The sequence below is a fragment of the Ciconia boyciana genome, chromosome 1 (genome assembly GCF_034638445.1).
Source record: "Ciconia boyciana chromosome 1, ASM3463844v1, whole genome shotgun sequence".
In the NCBI taxonomy this organism is placed as follows: domain Eukaryota; kingdom Metazoa; phylum Chordata; class Aves; order Ciconiiformes; family Ciconiidae; genus Ciconia; species Ciconia boyciana.
Window position 1 is genome coordinate 189,720,344 of NC_132934.1, and position 16,492 is coordinate 189,736,835.

General features: G+C 39.9%; 2 long non-coding RNA genes across 9 annotated transcripts in view; one reads left to right on the forward strand and one right to left on the reverse strand.

Annotated features, from left to right (window-relative positions):
• Positions 1–16,492, reverse strand: part of LOC140646397 (uncharacterized) — a 79,958-nt gene that overhangs the window by 63,067 nt on the left and 399 nt on the right. The window lies entirely within an intron of this gene.
• LOC140646396 (uncharacterized) overlaps positions 1–16,492 on the forward strand; it is an 87,950-nt gene that overhangs the window by 34,166 nt on the left and 37,292 nt on the right. For both annotated transcript variants that reach the window (XR_012040422.1, XR_012040421.1), the window contains exons 10-11: positions 10,929–11,018; positions 15,083–15,112. This is a non-coding gene — a long non-coding RNA (uncharacterized lncRNA). The remainder of the gene's footprint in view (positions 1–10,928; positions 11,019–15,082; positions 15,113–16,492) is intronic.

Genomic DNA, 16,492 nt, shown 5'->3' on the forward strand with positions numbered 1-16,492 from the left:
TACAATTTGAAGGATGATGAGAAAACCGTTCATATTTATTACTGTGATAATCTGTTAGCTGCTTAAGGTCTTACGTGTTCATATCAAACAATAATTAAAGTCTTCAAATTAAAGTGTTTATCTTCCAGTGTTTTTTCTTGTATTGGGTCTGTGACAGGAAAGGCTGTGAACATTTGCAAATGGACATTTTATTGTACCTTCTTCCCTCAGATTGTCTTAGAGATGTTTCAATTATTAGAAGCAGCTGTATTAAAAATGTGAATAGCGTAGAGAGAATCAAGTGGTTTTCACTCAGTTAACCTCCCAGAGAGGAAGATCTAAGTAGGAGAAGTAGCACCCCTTCACTTTTGTAGCTCGCTCTGTCTTGTTATCTTGATATAGAACCAAGGGGTTCCAGTATAACTTTTCTGTTTAATACTGCACTTGAATCATCTAGATTTACCTGGCTTTGGTTTATGTTTTTTTTTAAAGTAGGAGACATCTACTTACGCTATTTGAGAATTAACTTAGAAGAAGACCACCAAAGTCTTAAAACCTTTATAATACAAGCCAATCTGGAGAAAGATTGTTGTCAACTTGAATAGAATTATTCAAGAATATGAATCCCATACCACTGCACCTTTATATTAATACAGTTTATATAGAAGAAAAATGGTATAGGTCAAAGAAGCTTTTGGAGGAACGTGTCTAGCAAATAACTTTAGAATGTTTAACTCACACTTTTTTACAAGGACAGGAAAATACAATTCCTGGATAGAAGTGAAATACAGCTTTAAAAAGGCCTCTGAAAGTTGAGTGACTTGACTTCTCCTGAAAGTCAGAGAAGTAGCTTATGATCCAAGATGTTTCGTGAAGAGAGAATAATGGTTCTAAATTGTGAGATGCCTTAATGAATTGAACAAATTGAGAAAAATGAAAAAACTACTAAGGCTCCTTTTACTTACAAGTGAAATCTAAGGTTGTCTGGTTTTACTTGTCAGAACTTGCTTTTCAACATGTATATTAATTTAATAATTTTTGTAATTGAACATTCACATTTATATTTATAGTTTGAAGTTATAAAATGCAAACTATATTGTCAGCTTTCCCATTTAATATTTTATTGAACAGTTTAAAAATAATTTTTGCTGACTAAAGAAAATATTTAGTTAACCAGAGGGGATCTACTATGATGAGAAATTTAGTTTTCCTGCATATCTTCAGAGGCCCAATGGAGCTACTATAGAAATCAACCCCCAGCAAGGTGCCTGTGTCTATTTTGGACAGTATGATACTCAGGAAAATATAGTGCTAATAATACAGAAGGATCTAACCCCCATTTTCAAAGGTGCCAATGAATTTATCATTTAATAATTTTGAAAATATTACTTACAGATTAAATAAGGACATTCAGAAACAGTAAGAATAATTAAGGGTGGTTAGGAAGAAAAAGAATATATGCAGTTTGATTAAGTGAGGTAAACAACCATATACAAGGAAACTGGAATGATATAATATTTATTTAAGTTGGCAGGAGAATGTATAACTGGAGGTAGAATTGGGCAAACATTGTGTGCAGTTATTCTGTTATTCTATTTTAGCAGATTTAATAATGTTTTAAAGTGGTGGTAATCCCCTTATTTAACATAACCGCAATTGGACTGGACAAAGTAGCAGAAACTGTACTTCAGAAAGACAATCCTATGATTGGATATAGGTTGGAAAGTGTAAGTGTTAGCATTTAAGAGTGTGGAAGTTTTTTGGCCAATTTTGAGAAGTAAATAAGAAAATGTCAGAATTAAGAAAACGTTTTCTCTGGAGTACTAGAAAGTGTATTTGTATGTAGTTTTGGGCTCTCCAGACTAATATTGTGATGTACAGTAACAGTATAAAGAGATGCTCGCTTTCTTAATGCAGTTTATGTGTGTGTTAATTTGCATAGCCCAGTTTTCCATCTGCGTTGGCCAAAGCACAGAGAGTTATTTTAATTGCCCAATTTTTATAAAGAGCTTGAATAACTCATCTGGGATGCTTTTGGCTGCTTCTTTGAGTGGTTGTGTAGATGGATTTCATTGCTGGTATGTATGTGCCCCATGAGTGCAAGGACAAATTATTTGGACAAGCAGAATCCATTAGATGGTATCACCAGACTACTACTTGAAGCACCTCCATGTCCACTATCCTCAGGGCATTAAATAGCGATGTGAGTACAAACATTCATGATTTCATTATTTCCATCATAGCACAAAGATGGAAATAATGCAGTATATGTAGTGTGATTCATTTAACTTTGTATGTAATAATATAATTAATTTCATGCAGTAAATTAAGTCTCCTTATGACCACTAGCAAAATAAATTAACGTACTAGATATATCTCTTTATATATGGATAAAGGAGTCATAAGTTACTGGGGTTTAAGATCTTCCCTAGTGTGATTCTTCAGAGAGCAACATGTCCCATAGTAACGTTTCCTTTTTCCAAGAGGAAACATAGAGCAGGGGAGGGAGGGAGAAAACTTCCCTTGAACAGAAATCAATCTATTTCTAAATTCCACAAGTAAAGCTATAGTTATGATTTAAGACAGTGTCTCTTATTCAATGTCCTAAAAGCTGTGATTCTGAGCTTCTGGGACATACCCATTACCAGGGTCCACTTGTATTGGCAGGGAAGTCTGATGGAGGCAAGAGAACTGTGATTCCCAGCACAAGTTGCTGCCCATGCATGTAGCAAGGGATAAAAGATTAATCAGCAATATGGTGTGTCTTTGATTCATGTATTTTAAAGTCCAGGGCCTGAAAAGACCTGTTTTATTACTTGCATGCTCCCTGCAGGGACCTTGATAGTGACTGGCTTTGTGTTGAGCGCCTTATGCATTTATAGCCCTGATAGTAGTGATTGCCTTTGTATTTTCAGTATTGTGTTGTACATAGTGCTGAGTGACTTGGTCTCAAGGCTCTTCTCTCTCTTACTCTCTAACAAGCTATCCAGTTTATTAGAAAAAATTAACACCAGAAGTAGATTCCCTTCTGCAACTGATTGCAGAAGCAAATGTACCGTTACAAATCAGTGACAGAGCCTTCTGTACCTACAACTTTACAGAAAGGGTGAGGGGGCTAGCAGTTCAGTGTCAACTATCAGTGCCTCAGCACTGTCATTTGCTATTTCAAATTCAGACTGGAGTAGTATCCATAATCTCCTAACCAATCACTAATCCTCAGGGATTTTGAACTGCCAGCCTGCAAGATGTCTATTTTTACATAGGGGTCCATGCAGCAGAGAAAAGACATTAGATTCCTCATAGGAACACTGGACTACATTACAGTGCTACCCTTCAGTCTTTCTCGTGAACCAAGCAGGAATTTTCTGTTGGGTTTGTGTTCCCCCTGCCTCCTTCCAGAAAAAGTAGCCGTCATCACAGCCCGTCTCCGAAGATAAAGGACTGATGTGTAGTACCACAACAGATGATTGATTCAGTTCACACAGGTCTAAAACTATGATCAATAGTTCTCAGACTTACAAAAACAGCAACATTGATTTGAAACACTTGGTTATGGTTTTGCTGTTATACATCATATTAACCAGGGGTTTTTACTTCCCAGAGGAGAGATCCTAGGCAGTAACAGGTCAATGAAATCAGCTTCTAGGTCATCTTTTAAGATCAGCGAAAACATCTCAGCATTTATAGTCTCTCACAAAACATTCTGTACTTTATCTACATTGTGCACAAAGTTGACTGAAACCACAGCCTTGTAACTACCTGGTACGTGCCGCATCAGATGTCTATGGTACACAAAGAAGTCCTCTCCTCATTAAACTTTGAACAAACGATACTGAGTACAGTGTCATCTTCATATCTTAATGTACCAAGGGTCTGGGTGACAGACAGGTCTATTCAGAGAGAGGGATTTGCTCACATTCAGAATCTCTGTGATGCTCAGGGGATGCTTTGTCTCCATCTAAATATCTCAGAGTCAGGACCCTCTGCCTTGAACAAAAAGTACATTTGGTTTTGTTTTTCAGGGACTTACCAAACAAGTGCCAATAGTCAATGTGACAATTGATTCTATGTTTTGTCAACAAGCCAGTGAGGGGCAAGATCATCCTCAGGAACTTTTATGTGACATATGGCTCTGAATTAAGCCAGTCAGAACCAGGCAACATTTGGGGTTAGAGCTGGTAACATTAGAAGCTCTGAGCCTTTCTAACCTTCAGCATATCTAACCATCATAGCAGGGAGTCAACAGCAATGATCTGTCTTCCAGAGTTACCTTTTTCAAATGGGGACTCCTAAACGTGCACTTGTTCATAACAGACACGAATAGGTGTCCCGTTCTAACCAGAGGGATGCTGAGAGCTCCTGAAAAAATGTTTTGTTTGCCTTTTTAGTAACATGGGGTTTGTATGCCTTTTTTTTTACCTTTCTTTGTGTCTTGTGAAACTTTCAGTACAGTCTCTTTACGTGCTTAGCCAAACATACTCTTCCGAAATAATAATCGGATCCTGCAGCCAAACCCAGTATGATTATAGCTGATAGACTGGATGTTGCCTAGGTGAAATCTGCTGACAGAAACTATTTTGCAACAGTACAGATAATTTTGTGTCAAATAGAGTCACTTTAACTAGAGTTACTCACAAACCTAAACAGAAAGAATTTATGTTTGAGTATCCTAGTATCGTCAATCTCCCTTAACTTCTTCTACTTCAATAGTATGGGACTGTTTCATAGCTTTGACACTAACTGGAGTTTACATAATTTCTCTAAAAGTGCATTTTTTCTGCAATAGCTGCTTACCTTCTTCTGTACAGGGATACAATATACCTTGGCTTGTAGTAAGATTTCTGAAAGGCCTTTGTTTATATTTTTACCTAAGAATGGAGACCTATCTTACCTATCCATGTAATTTTTTACTAATAGAGACTGGGCTTTCCTGTCTGCTTGAGAAATATTCCTGTACCTTGTAAAACACATAGCAGGGAAAATGGGAGTATACTGCATGGGTTATGAATCTCCTACTGAAATAATAGGAAACTCTCACAAGCTTCTGCCGTTTTAATTATGATGTTAACTGTGCCCACTTAAGGTCTACTGCCAAACTCTAGAAACAATGCCCTCCTCCTTTAGAGGAAGCTTGAACTACTTTATCTTCAGTTTTCTACTTCAGTTTTTAGATAAAGTTTACATTGATTCCTTGAGCTTTAGTTCTTAGCAAGTAATTTTCTTCGAATGGGGCTGATTTCTGTGGATTGGCAAATTTTCTTCTCTTCATTTCCACTCCCTACTATTCTTTTAGATTCTGCGTGCAGAAAGACCAGCAGGGTTTTAAGAGCACAATATGCATGACTGCATCTTTTCCTCTAATGCATCTTCCCTAACAGTGGGAAAGAATGGCTCTCTCAGAATGTGCTCATCTGAGCTTCCAGTTCCCCAGGATCTTGGAAGGACTTCTGTGCCATAGCAGCTTCAGCATCTGCCACTGATAGCAGGCAAACTGGTGGTTGATTGGCAGAGCTAAGAAGAAATAGATTTCCAGCACAGGGGCAATGGACTCTTCTTCAGAGACCTTAATTACAGGACCCCTCTAACACTTCTTCCAAACAGCAATAAATGTTTTAAAATCACACATGAAAAGGATGGACAGGGATCAACTTTTCACCTTCTCTATCAATAAAAAAAAAGAGGGTAAAGCTGGCAGTAGGCAGGTTCAAAGCAAATAATGCAATAAATTACATTGTTTTATATGTTCATGGGTAATATGACATTCTTTGCCTAAAGACAGTACGGATGGAGGAAGTTCACATGGATCTAAGGAGAGACTGCACAAGACCTTGGAAGAGAGATCTAGCAAAGGTCACTGACTAGACAAACTACATCAGGCTCAGGAAACCCCCCGAGCTGAAACAAAGTCGGAGCTGGAACCCATGGGCATTATCAAATGTGCTTGTCCTGGTCCTGCTGTTCTCTAAGAGAGTACTTGGCGAAGAATTGGCTTATGTCTGCTGTTGGAGATAGCTAAATGGGCCAAGTGCATGCCTGGCCTGAACCAGTCTGACCTTTCCTGTATTCTTAAAATAAGGTTTATTTATGAATCTTGGCCTACTCACAGTCTTTGCAAAAATGAAATAAAAACTTTTAGGACCTTCCCCTTTTTAAATTCAACCAACTAGAGCCAACCTTAGACAGTCATTCTCATTCCTTTTACTGCACTGTCAGCTTTGCTAACTACATAGTCTGTGGTATTTCAAAGATTTTATGACATATGTTAATGAAATGCCTCTACCTCACCTCTTTTTCCTCACTTGATCATGCCCTTACCTAAACCAAACTTTATTCATCTCTATCTCTTTAGAAACTTCTTGCTACCATTGTAATTTTGAGTAGTGACTTTTCTTGTTCCTTATGGTGGCCTTCAGATTCTCTCTACTACAGAGAGGAAATCTTTGAGCCCGCCAAAGAAAAGAGCAAGAAAATTAATAGAAAGTCCGTGGGATAGTGTTGTTTCCATCACAGTAATTTGGGAGGAAGAATTTCATTCTGATCCTTGGTAAATGAATAAATCAAATCCACAGATCTGTAATGCGAAATCTGTAAGTCATGTTCCACAATTCAGCAAGCCAGGATTGCAGCCTTTGGACATTCTCAGAAATAACTTTCCTTCTCTTCCTTCCAACTTGGGGAGTTGTCCTGATAGTAGGTTTATCCTCCTAAGTCACTTAGCAAGGACAAGGAAAATCAATGGGAAGTTTCTATATTTAGCAGAGATTAACGTGGTTGAGGCTTATGTTCAGTTCCCTGGTTAGCTTAAAGCCCTTCCAATTTTCAGTAGATAGGCATAGGTGAATGCAGCTAGAGCTCGAGGAGGAGGGGAACAGGAAGGGATGGAGGAACAAGGGAGGATCTAGAGCCCTTCATAGCATCCTTTCACCTTCTGCCTCCTGCTGCTGGTAAATCTGCACCTGAACAGCCAGTGCTTTAAAAAAAAAAAAGCCTCTCCTGTTTGGCTTTTTACTTTTAACACCTCAGGTGTTGAGCAAATGAAGGCAAACCTCTGTGCCAGGGCTCTGTCTCTTTAACTTTGTATGTACACCAGCAGGCACAGTAGGAACCCATTCTGTTTGAACATACTATAGCATAAATGGCTGATAAATCAGAAAGGAAGGAATCCACATTTTCTGTTACTTGTGTGGCCTCTTGGAATGATTAATATATGTTTAATGAGCTCTAGATATATGCTTTATTTAAATTAAATGTTTCTTTTTTAACAAGACCACTTAAAATTAAGTATGGAAGTAGGGCAGCCAGTATTAAGGTTAAATTTACTATAGTATTTTAAAATAACACAATAAAAATACTATGCAACTCATTTTTTATGCCAAAGTTTTAGAGAAAGTCAAACCACTGAAGGGGTGGAAGTCACTGGCAGAGCAGTTGGAACTATAACCTACAGAATACTGAACCTGCTTCTGATAGCTTTTTTTCCCCTCTTTTAATGTACTCATCTACTTTATATTAAAGACTAGTATGTTCAAAATTGAAAAATCCACTGGGAGATGAAAAAGCAGGCAATTTCATTTTTTCTCATCAGGTCCATGAATGAAAACTGTAAAAGGATGAGATGTACTTGTTCTAAAGTCTTGAAGGTCGTGCTGACCAGAAACAATCACTTAAGTTCACCAACTAGCAGTGATTAGTCCTTGTTGAATAAATCAGTTTTCAGTGCAATATGTTCTGATTTTTTTTTTCTTACATGTTATGTACATCTATGGTTATTTAACTGATAAAAAATGAAGCGCTCTTTTGCTACATTTTAATTGAATTCCATTTTCCATCTCCACACAGCTTACAAACTATAATTGGAAGACTGAATCCTGTGGTAAAGAAAAGCCATTAAATTTTCTATCATAAAATGTAAAAATTAAGAATCAGAGGTTAGTTATATAGATGATTAAATAAAAATTGTACAGGCATGAAATAACAATCTGGATAGCAAAAATAATCATGTTGTGTAAAGAGGGTATGGTTAGTTGAATAAGGGCCTTTAAAATTAAAAAAAAAAAAGTAAACCCAGACCAAAATAGACTGTGTAAGACAAGGTCTTTCTCTTTTCTGTTTTAAAAGGTAGCTAGAATTGATAATTTAACTCAGAGACACAAACCAATCCACCCAGTCTGCTGATAACATGAGCTTGTAGTTCTGGGTCCTAAACAAACACAATATGGGCCTTGCAAGTGCTTTAGAAAGCCCTGGTTAATCATCAGTTGTCCAGGAGTCCCCTCTGACCTGCACGGGCCCTCCTTCATCTTGGAACAAAACCCCAGCAGCTGTTGCTTATATGAGCCATCATGGTGCAGTAACTGCACCCCTTGCCGCTGTCTCTGCCTCCCTCGGCTTTCTCGCTGCCTGTAGCGAGAGAAACCTGCATCTGCAACTCAGGTTCAGAGCAAATTAAAGAAAGCTGGGCAGCTGAGTTACTGAGACCTGCCTCAGAATAAGGTAGAAGGAGATGACCTAGGGTTAGATGACCCTGACTATCAAGTGTGTTGCCTTGACAAATAGTAATTGCTTGACAATTGCTCTAGGCTTGGAAAACATATGTTATCATGTTCATGCTGTATTCACTGATAGAGATTGTTTTCATTACACATACTGGATATTTCTAACTCCACTGAACCTACTGATGTGTGAAAACATAGATAAATTCAAACTAGAGGTCTCAAGCTTGAGAAAGTCTGAAACTTTAAAGTCTCTCCTTTGTTCGAGTTATTCCTTTTGGCTAGTGGATGTCTGTCTTTAACTCAAGAATCAGTCTATATCCAGCATCTACAGTGGTCTTTGAAATGCCTTTTTTTTTTTTTTTTTGAATGGTGTCTTTGTTAGAGCTGGAGAAGTTTCAGTGAAAGAATATCTCAGTTTTGTGCTTGGTGAATGCTATTGTATTAATTATCTCCTTGTATAGGTTTCAGCATTAAGGCTGTTGGGCACATTAAAGAGCAGTCCACACTCACAGCTTGGTATTTAAGGCATATGCAGAAGTTCAGCATTGATTACATATTTTATACACTGCAAGAACTTAAATTTTTTGGTTGGTACTGTAACAGAACTTCCTTTTGAACTACAGTTACTGTTTCTTCCCCTTTTGGCAAAAGTTTTAATGATAATATAAACATGAGCCTCTTTCAGTTGAAAAAGATTTTATTTTCTTTGAAATAAAGTATTCCTTTTTCTGAAAAGCTGCCAAGTCTCTCCCTGAAATAATCTTATCTTTTTATGTTTTCCCTTATACCTTAACATGTGTCTGCTTAAGTATCGAGAAACTTCTCAGTGCAAGAAAGGCTGTAGAGAGACATAAAAGATGACAGGATTGCTAAAATAAAAAAAAAAAAGGAAGGGGAGGCAGCATGCGATGTATAGCACTCATATGGGCTCAAGTGGTTAGAGAGGTGTATGCTTGCTGTATTAAAGAAAAGGTGGCAGGAGTCTGTCAGGGGTCAGTACATGGTCACTCATGACCCCAGGGGCATAGAGAGGTAGAATCCTTGTGACATGATTTGCAAGAGAATGTGTGGGCTTTGATTCATTCATTTACACAGCATCAGAAAGTAAATAGGATACTGCTTTCTTATTTGGTGAAGACTTCAGTCATCCAACTCAGCATCTTGCATTAAACTTCTTTTCTTATCTTTCCCTCCATTTTCATGTGCCTCTTGCATATTTCCAGCAGGCCCTCCCTCTAGAATGATTAATCTTATGTGTGAGAAAAGGACAGTTTCGCTACTACTTGTGAATTTGTTGTCATATGACACAACCTGTCATTATTTTAATTCTTGCTTTCAAATTAAATGCCTGCCAGTCTGTATGTTGAAATCATGTATTATTAACAACTACAATAGTAATACCTAGATCTAATATACAGCTTTTTATCTATAGATCTCAACCTTTTTTTAAGCCTGGAATGAGATTGTGTTCCTTTTAAAATTCACAGAGCTCAGGTAGAAGTGGCTGAGGCAAGATTAAACAGCATTTATACCTTCTCACTCTTGGGCCACTTGACAGATGATACCATAATGATACAGCTCTTCTAGCCTCTGAGTGCCACTGACTCACAGCCCAGCATCTATGCAGCGCTTTGTGCAGACTCTCCCACTGCACCCAAAACTTCCCCTAGTCCAACAGGAGGAGGCTTATGGCTTCCTTCCACAATTCCTCTGGAAGGATCCTTCCCTGGGTGAGATATGAGGCTTTTAGTGCCCTTTGTCCAGTCAGGTCTTCATATCTAATGTGAAGAGTGTGGAAGACTGGTGAGAATTTCCATCACCATAATTTTTGGTTCTTTTATGTGGAGGTATGATACAGCATGAGAACTCCTTTAAGGGAAATCTTCCTAGCTGGATTAGCCTTTTGACATTCAGTAGGCACTGCTAACTAGGCACCTTGCCTCTGGAACTGTGACTTTTATATTTTGAAAAGACAAATACACAGGTAAACAAAACATTGCTAAACACTTATTTCACACCTTAGGTTATTTTAGACTTTTTATAACCTTAGTATATATAGCCTTGGGACATCCTGTAAGCATTATTTTGTCTCTTAGATTCAGTGAGAGGTAGGACAATTTTAATTGTCCCTATCTCAGAATCAAAAAGCCACTGGTGAAATTCAGGGTCGGGGACAGGATTAAGGCCTTCATTTGAACTCCCATTCCAAACCTTGGCCAAAACACCATCCATCTTCCACCTTGATATAGATTTAACATCAGCTGTATGATTTAACATCAGCTGTATGATTTAACTTGAAATGTCTGTAGGAACAGTAACTAGCAATCTGTGCTCAGGTGGTGGGATGAAAGAGAGAGCAATTATATTCTTTAATGTGTTAATCAATCCAGTTTATTTAAGTGTGTTCAGGAAATTATGCTAAGTTGCTTAATTTCCTTTTTCATTTATTTACAGGTCTACTTTACCTGTAGTGCTGAGCTATTGTGATAGATTGTTTTTTATGACTTGTGTCAAGCGTGAAGCTTTCAAAACCATGTGTCAAAGGTAAGTTAGTTCAATAATATTCTTATTTGTATGCATCCCTAAAAATATCGTACGTTTACAGGGGAAGTTTTCATCACTTAATTGAAGGCTCAGCTCTGTTGATAAGGCACAGTCCTGAGTAAAGGATGTTGTGAAGCAGTATGTGCTCCTGCAGGGAGCTCTGAGAGAGATTTTCTCCCAGTGCTCTCCAATATACTGAGGAAGTGTGCGTACTGCACCAGCTTTTAAAATAGTGCAACCTGATCCTTTCTTTACAACTCAAAGGGTGGGGGTGGGGAGCGAAGGTGAAAGAATAGTAGCCCAGATCCTCCTTCCCATTTTGGGTCTGGTTTTCTCTGTTGAGTGAAGAGAGCATTAATTGTGCATGACCATTATGAGAAAGGACCCTTTGCTCTCACCCTTCACAGTTCTTGTGACATAGGCCAGGTTTAATCTAGTCCCTGTTAGGAAAGACTAAGTACACTTACAGGGTTATAATGAGCTTCCCCCTCATTTTCATTTTCCCTCACTGGTATGTAAATCATTGCTTGTAAGGGATAAAAATCTGTAGGAGTTAACGAAACTGAAGTGATCGCACTAATGTGGAGCTCCTTCTAGTTAGTCTGCAGTGTTTATCGCACTGTTTAGTGTTGTAAAACTAAAATTAAATAAACTCCAAATCAAAAAAGACTATCTAATATTTCTCTAACCAACTAATAAAAGTAAAATTGACGAACTAAAGTAAATTACTAAACAAATCTTTACAAGCAAGGATAGACAATTTGCGAGTCAGGAAATCGGTTTGTTGGAGTTTCACTTGTGGGTAGGGATTTAAAAAAAGTTATACAGATATAGTAGTTCATAGATTTAACTTGGAAAGACTACCAAAATTAATATTTAGTCAGTAGTTGTGACAGCCAATCAGTACACTGTCATACAGTGGAACCTTTGTGAAATTTATTATTTTATAAGAAAGGATGTTCATGCACATACCACATTCAGCCAGAAACAAGGATACTAAGAGTCCTGAAAAAGTACAGTGGTTTCGATATTCTGTTTTGCCAGCTAGTGTTGCCTAGTTTTTGGCATTTTTTTTTTTTTACTTCTTCGTGCAGTCTAAAGGGCATATTTCTCATCTGATGAACTACTACTGTTTTCCTAATTTCCATTCATCTTTTACAAAAGATTTATTTGTAGCTGTAATCCATGCTGAGAGCACTTTTTTAGTCTGTGTAAGTGTATCTTGTGTGCACCTTATGTGCACATTTTAAAGTAATGCCCTGATTAGCTAATATCATCTATACATATGTAGTATTCAGCATGTTAACTGTACATGTAGCATATATTCATGAAAACTACTACAGTACTTTAAAATATTCTGAAAAATAAATTACTTTTTATGAAGCATGAATGCCAAACTTGAAAACTGGTCTATTAGACATCCATCAATATAGCTAGAGGATAAGACCCAGAATCCAGAAGTAGGTTCAAGAGAAGGAACTGCGGAAAACAATACTTCTCATTTCCAGATACTAGAAATGAAACCTGCATAAAGATTTCTCTAAGAATGCTATCAGTCTTCAGTTAGAAGGGTCATGCCATCACTGGCTAGCAGCTGGAAGGAAGAGAGAGTTTTCTTTTCTTTCCCACTTTCCATAAAACACCAGTTACTATAAAAGGATAGCTGGAGCTGTGCTGCTTTCTTCCTGCGCCTCAGGCTCAATTTTTTAAAACTTTTTTTCTCCCCCTGTATCTTAACCATTGTGAGTAACTACTGCACTTTCCTGCTGTTAATAGTTTTGTCATATGGCTGCAACAATATAAAATGGACATTTCGGATAACTTAAGAGCTGGGTACAGGCTTCTAAAAAGCAGTAACTGGACTTGCAGTCTTGTTAGTTATGCATGGCTGCTGCTTGTTAAAGTGCTACTGTGCAAAAGCTGAAACACTGGAACTGCCTGCTTGCAGAACCAGGAAGACTATGCTGTCTGTATCAGTCAAATTTCCAAATGTAAGTTAGTAACACCCTTTACAACTGAAAAGAGAGAAATGTATTTAGAGTTTTAAATGGAAGCTGTAGAAATTCATAGCACAGGCCATTATGGTCACCAGAGAAAACTGCTTGTTATCATTAGGAATTATGAGGCTGCATTTTTTAAAATAACTGGGGGGGGGAAGTGCAAAATTATATTTAAAAAATAAAAAGTATCAGACACTAAATGGTACAGTCAAAATGGTCACAGATACAACACTACAGCAGAAGTTGACTGATAATATTTTTCAAGAATGAAAAGGGAAAGGAATGGTCATTGAGATAATCATATGCTAAATTACTCATTTATGTAATTCAGGTAATCAAAAGAAAAGCAGGCCTAGATAAATTAATAAACAAGCTATATTTTTATAAAACCAAAAAAATATTGTCTTGATCTTGCAGACCTAAAAAGCCTTTGTATTGTGACATAAAATTAAGTAAAAACTACATACGGTATATATTAAAATACAGGTTTCAACCTCCCAGTGAATTAATAGTTTCACTTTTCTTTGTCCTCTAGTAACCCAACTCTAGTCTCCAATGCTTTCTGATAGTTAAACCAGAAGGGGCTATTAATATGAGGAGATATGAATGTGTGTGTGTGTGCATATATCTATATATATGTATCGCCTTCCTTAATGGATTAATTTAAGACATATATGTAATACAGAGAAAGTATGCTCCTATTTTATTTGCTGAACACGAATACCTTTACATGTGGGGTATTGAATTAACATTTGTTTATCATTTCTGGGAGCATGACAGATCTGCAGAACGACTAATACCAATCCCAAGGCCAGAATTTGAGAGCAAAGTGGGTTTGAGGTACACAGAAACTTAGCTCACAGTGATGGGAGTTGGTTCCAGTTTCTGTGCCGTGGTCTATAAACCACATCCCTACCCAAGCCGCTTTTCCAATCCACCTAATACACCTACCCACCTTTTGTTTTCAGAAAACGGACAGTGTTGGGGTTTGCTTTATACTGTTGCCGCTTTGATTTCTTTCTGTGACGAGCTCCAGAGCTGCAGAAGCAGCCTGCCTGGCAGCAGCACTCGAGCTCCAAGTGCAGCAGAACTAGGGAGCCCTCCAGGAGCCAGCTACAGCTCTCGGTCACTGGCCAACCCATTGCTTGTAGAAGTTAGCATGCTTAAGTTGACATTGATCCCTCAAGGGACTAGCTACCAGCTAAACAAAACTGGAGCACAGGGCTAGCCAAGCATAGATTCGCTGTGACCCTGTGTCAGGACCTGTGATCCTGTTGTAAAAGCCAGCTATGTTACCTCCTTGCCCTCTGAGACTCGCAGGGAATCCCCCAGTAAATGGGGAGGGGGGGGAGTTATTTACATCTCCTTCGTGTCTCCGTCCCAATCTTTTTTCTTTTTTTTTTCTAAAAACAAGAGATGATGGAATACTTTAAAAAGGCATATTTGTTCCCTTCTGAAGGCTCACAAAGCAAGAATAATTTGCCCCATTAATTATAGATAATGGAAAATGTGTAAGTATCTACGTGGTTAAAGAAGTGAGTGTACTGTCATTGATGGTCACAACTGCTGTATGCAGCCTGGAAAGGCAGATGCATTCGAATTTTACTGGTCGGTCAGAACGTTTAGAAGCCAGGAGACCTATAAAGTCTATTAAATATACCGAGGGTAGAAATGCTCATTTGCTTGTGCAGAGGAAATAGAGCAAAGATACACCACAGCAGAGAAAGCTAGCAGGACAAAGGAGATACTATTGACTCATTCCAGACTGCCGACTTAGCAGCTCAACTTTGTTTCCTTTTAACTTTTGTAACAGTAGGAGCTCAAAGCTTCTCAGTCTATTTTCTGCACAAATAGAAACACACAGACTTCAAAAAGTGATACACTTTGAAGAAACCCAAACCATTAACACATTAAAAACTGTGTGTACTACTAAACAGGGCTTCACGTTACTGGAATTTTGCAGTGAGTAAATGCTGATGTTTTAGTAATAATTTTACACTGCCGCGTTCTGGCAAACAATTCTCGACAAGTATCAGTTTGTAAAACACTTTTTGTTGTTTTTAGTGTGATACGGATTTATTGACTTTGCAGTGGGTAAGTACTACTTCAATATTTTTCACAGACTGAGTAAAAACCCCCCACTTTCTCCCCGGCCCAGTAGCATATTGCAACAAGTTTCTAACCCTATAACATGACACTGGTAACACTGGGGAAAGCATACGACGTATGAAATTTAGATTTTGTCCTTGGTGCTTAAATCTATTTCCCGTTTAAAAAAAAAAAAAAATCAGCTTTTTCATGTCCGCTGTGGACAATGAAGTGTGCAAGGCCACGGCTGTGACACCTTCCACGCTCACGTCTTCCCGCTGCCAAACCCGGTCAGGAGCGCGTTCCCCGGCAGACCGGCCCCTCGCCCCCCAGCCCGCTCCCGAGGGGCCGCGCAAGACCCGAGGCAGCGGTTTAGCTTCACAGATGGCCCACGCTCACAAGAAATCGCTCCTCCAGCGTCTAGGGAGCTCTTAGGACGTCATAAAACGTCACGAACGCAAATTAACCGGCGTCATGTAAACCACCCCAATACTAGAGCGTGTAAGTTTGATTTAACTTTTGAAGTATTCCGTCTTGGGCTCGGCTCCCCCCCCACGCAGAACCGCTCACGGCCCCGGTCCCCGCGCGGCGTGGGGGGCGGGGAAGGCGGGCGGGGCGCCCGTGTTCTGCCTTGGCGTCGGGGGCCGCGCCCCCCCCCCGTTGGCGCGGCGGGCTGTCACTCAGGCAACGTCACAATACGCCTGTGTGAGCGCTGTAAACACTCGGGCGGGCGTGTGTGTGTGTGTGTGTGTGTGTGTGAGTGACGCGGGGGCGCGCCTCCCCCCCCCCCCCGGCTCGGGCTTGCGCCCGAGCCGGGGGGGAGGGGGGGAGGCGCGCCCCCGCTTGTTTCCCTGCGCGCATGGTAGCGGCACGAAAGGTAGCATCACTGGAGCAGGGGATGATGTAATTCTCCCTCCGGCCAGTAACTGCCTGCGCTTGCACCGATCCGACTGGCAAAGGCTGGGGGGGGGGGTTGTTTTACGCGTGATCGTATCAGCATCTCCTGACCGCGCACCCCCCCCTTTAAACCCCGCTCCGCTCCCCCCTCCCCCCCCCCCCGGGCGCGGAGGAGGGAAGGGTTTTGGGGAGGGGGGGAAGCGGAGGGGAGGGAGCCCCGCGTCCTGTGTGCAGGGTAAACACGCCGGTGAGCGCCGCGCCGAGCGGTAAACAAGTCTAAGGTGCCCTCCGCCGCACGGCAACTTGCTGCGGGCGGGGTGTCCCCCTCCCCGCGCCCACGCACACGCACACACACACTTCCCCCTAACAAAAGCCCGTTTAATACCAGCCTCAGCTTTTGTTCGGCGGTCAGCGGCAACCGGCCCCTCTCCCGATCACCTTATTTCACCGGTTGCCCCCCCCCCGCCCGCCCCAAATCCACGGGTCCCC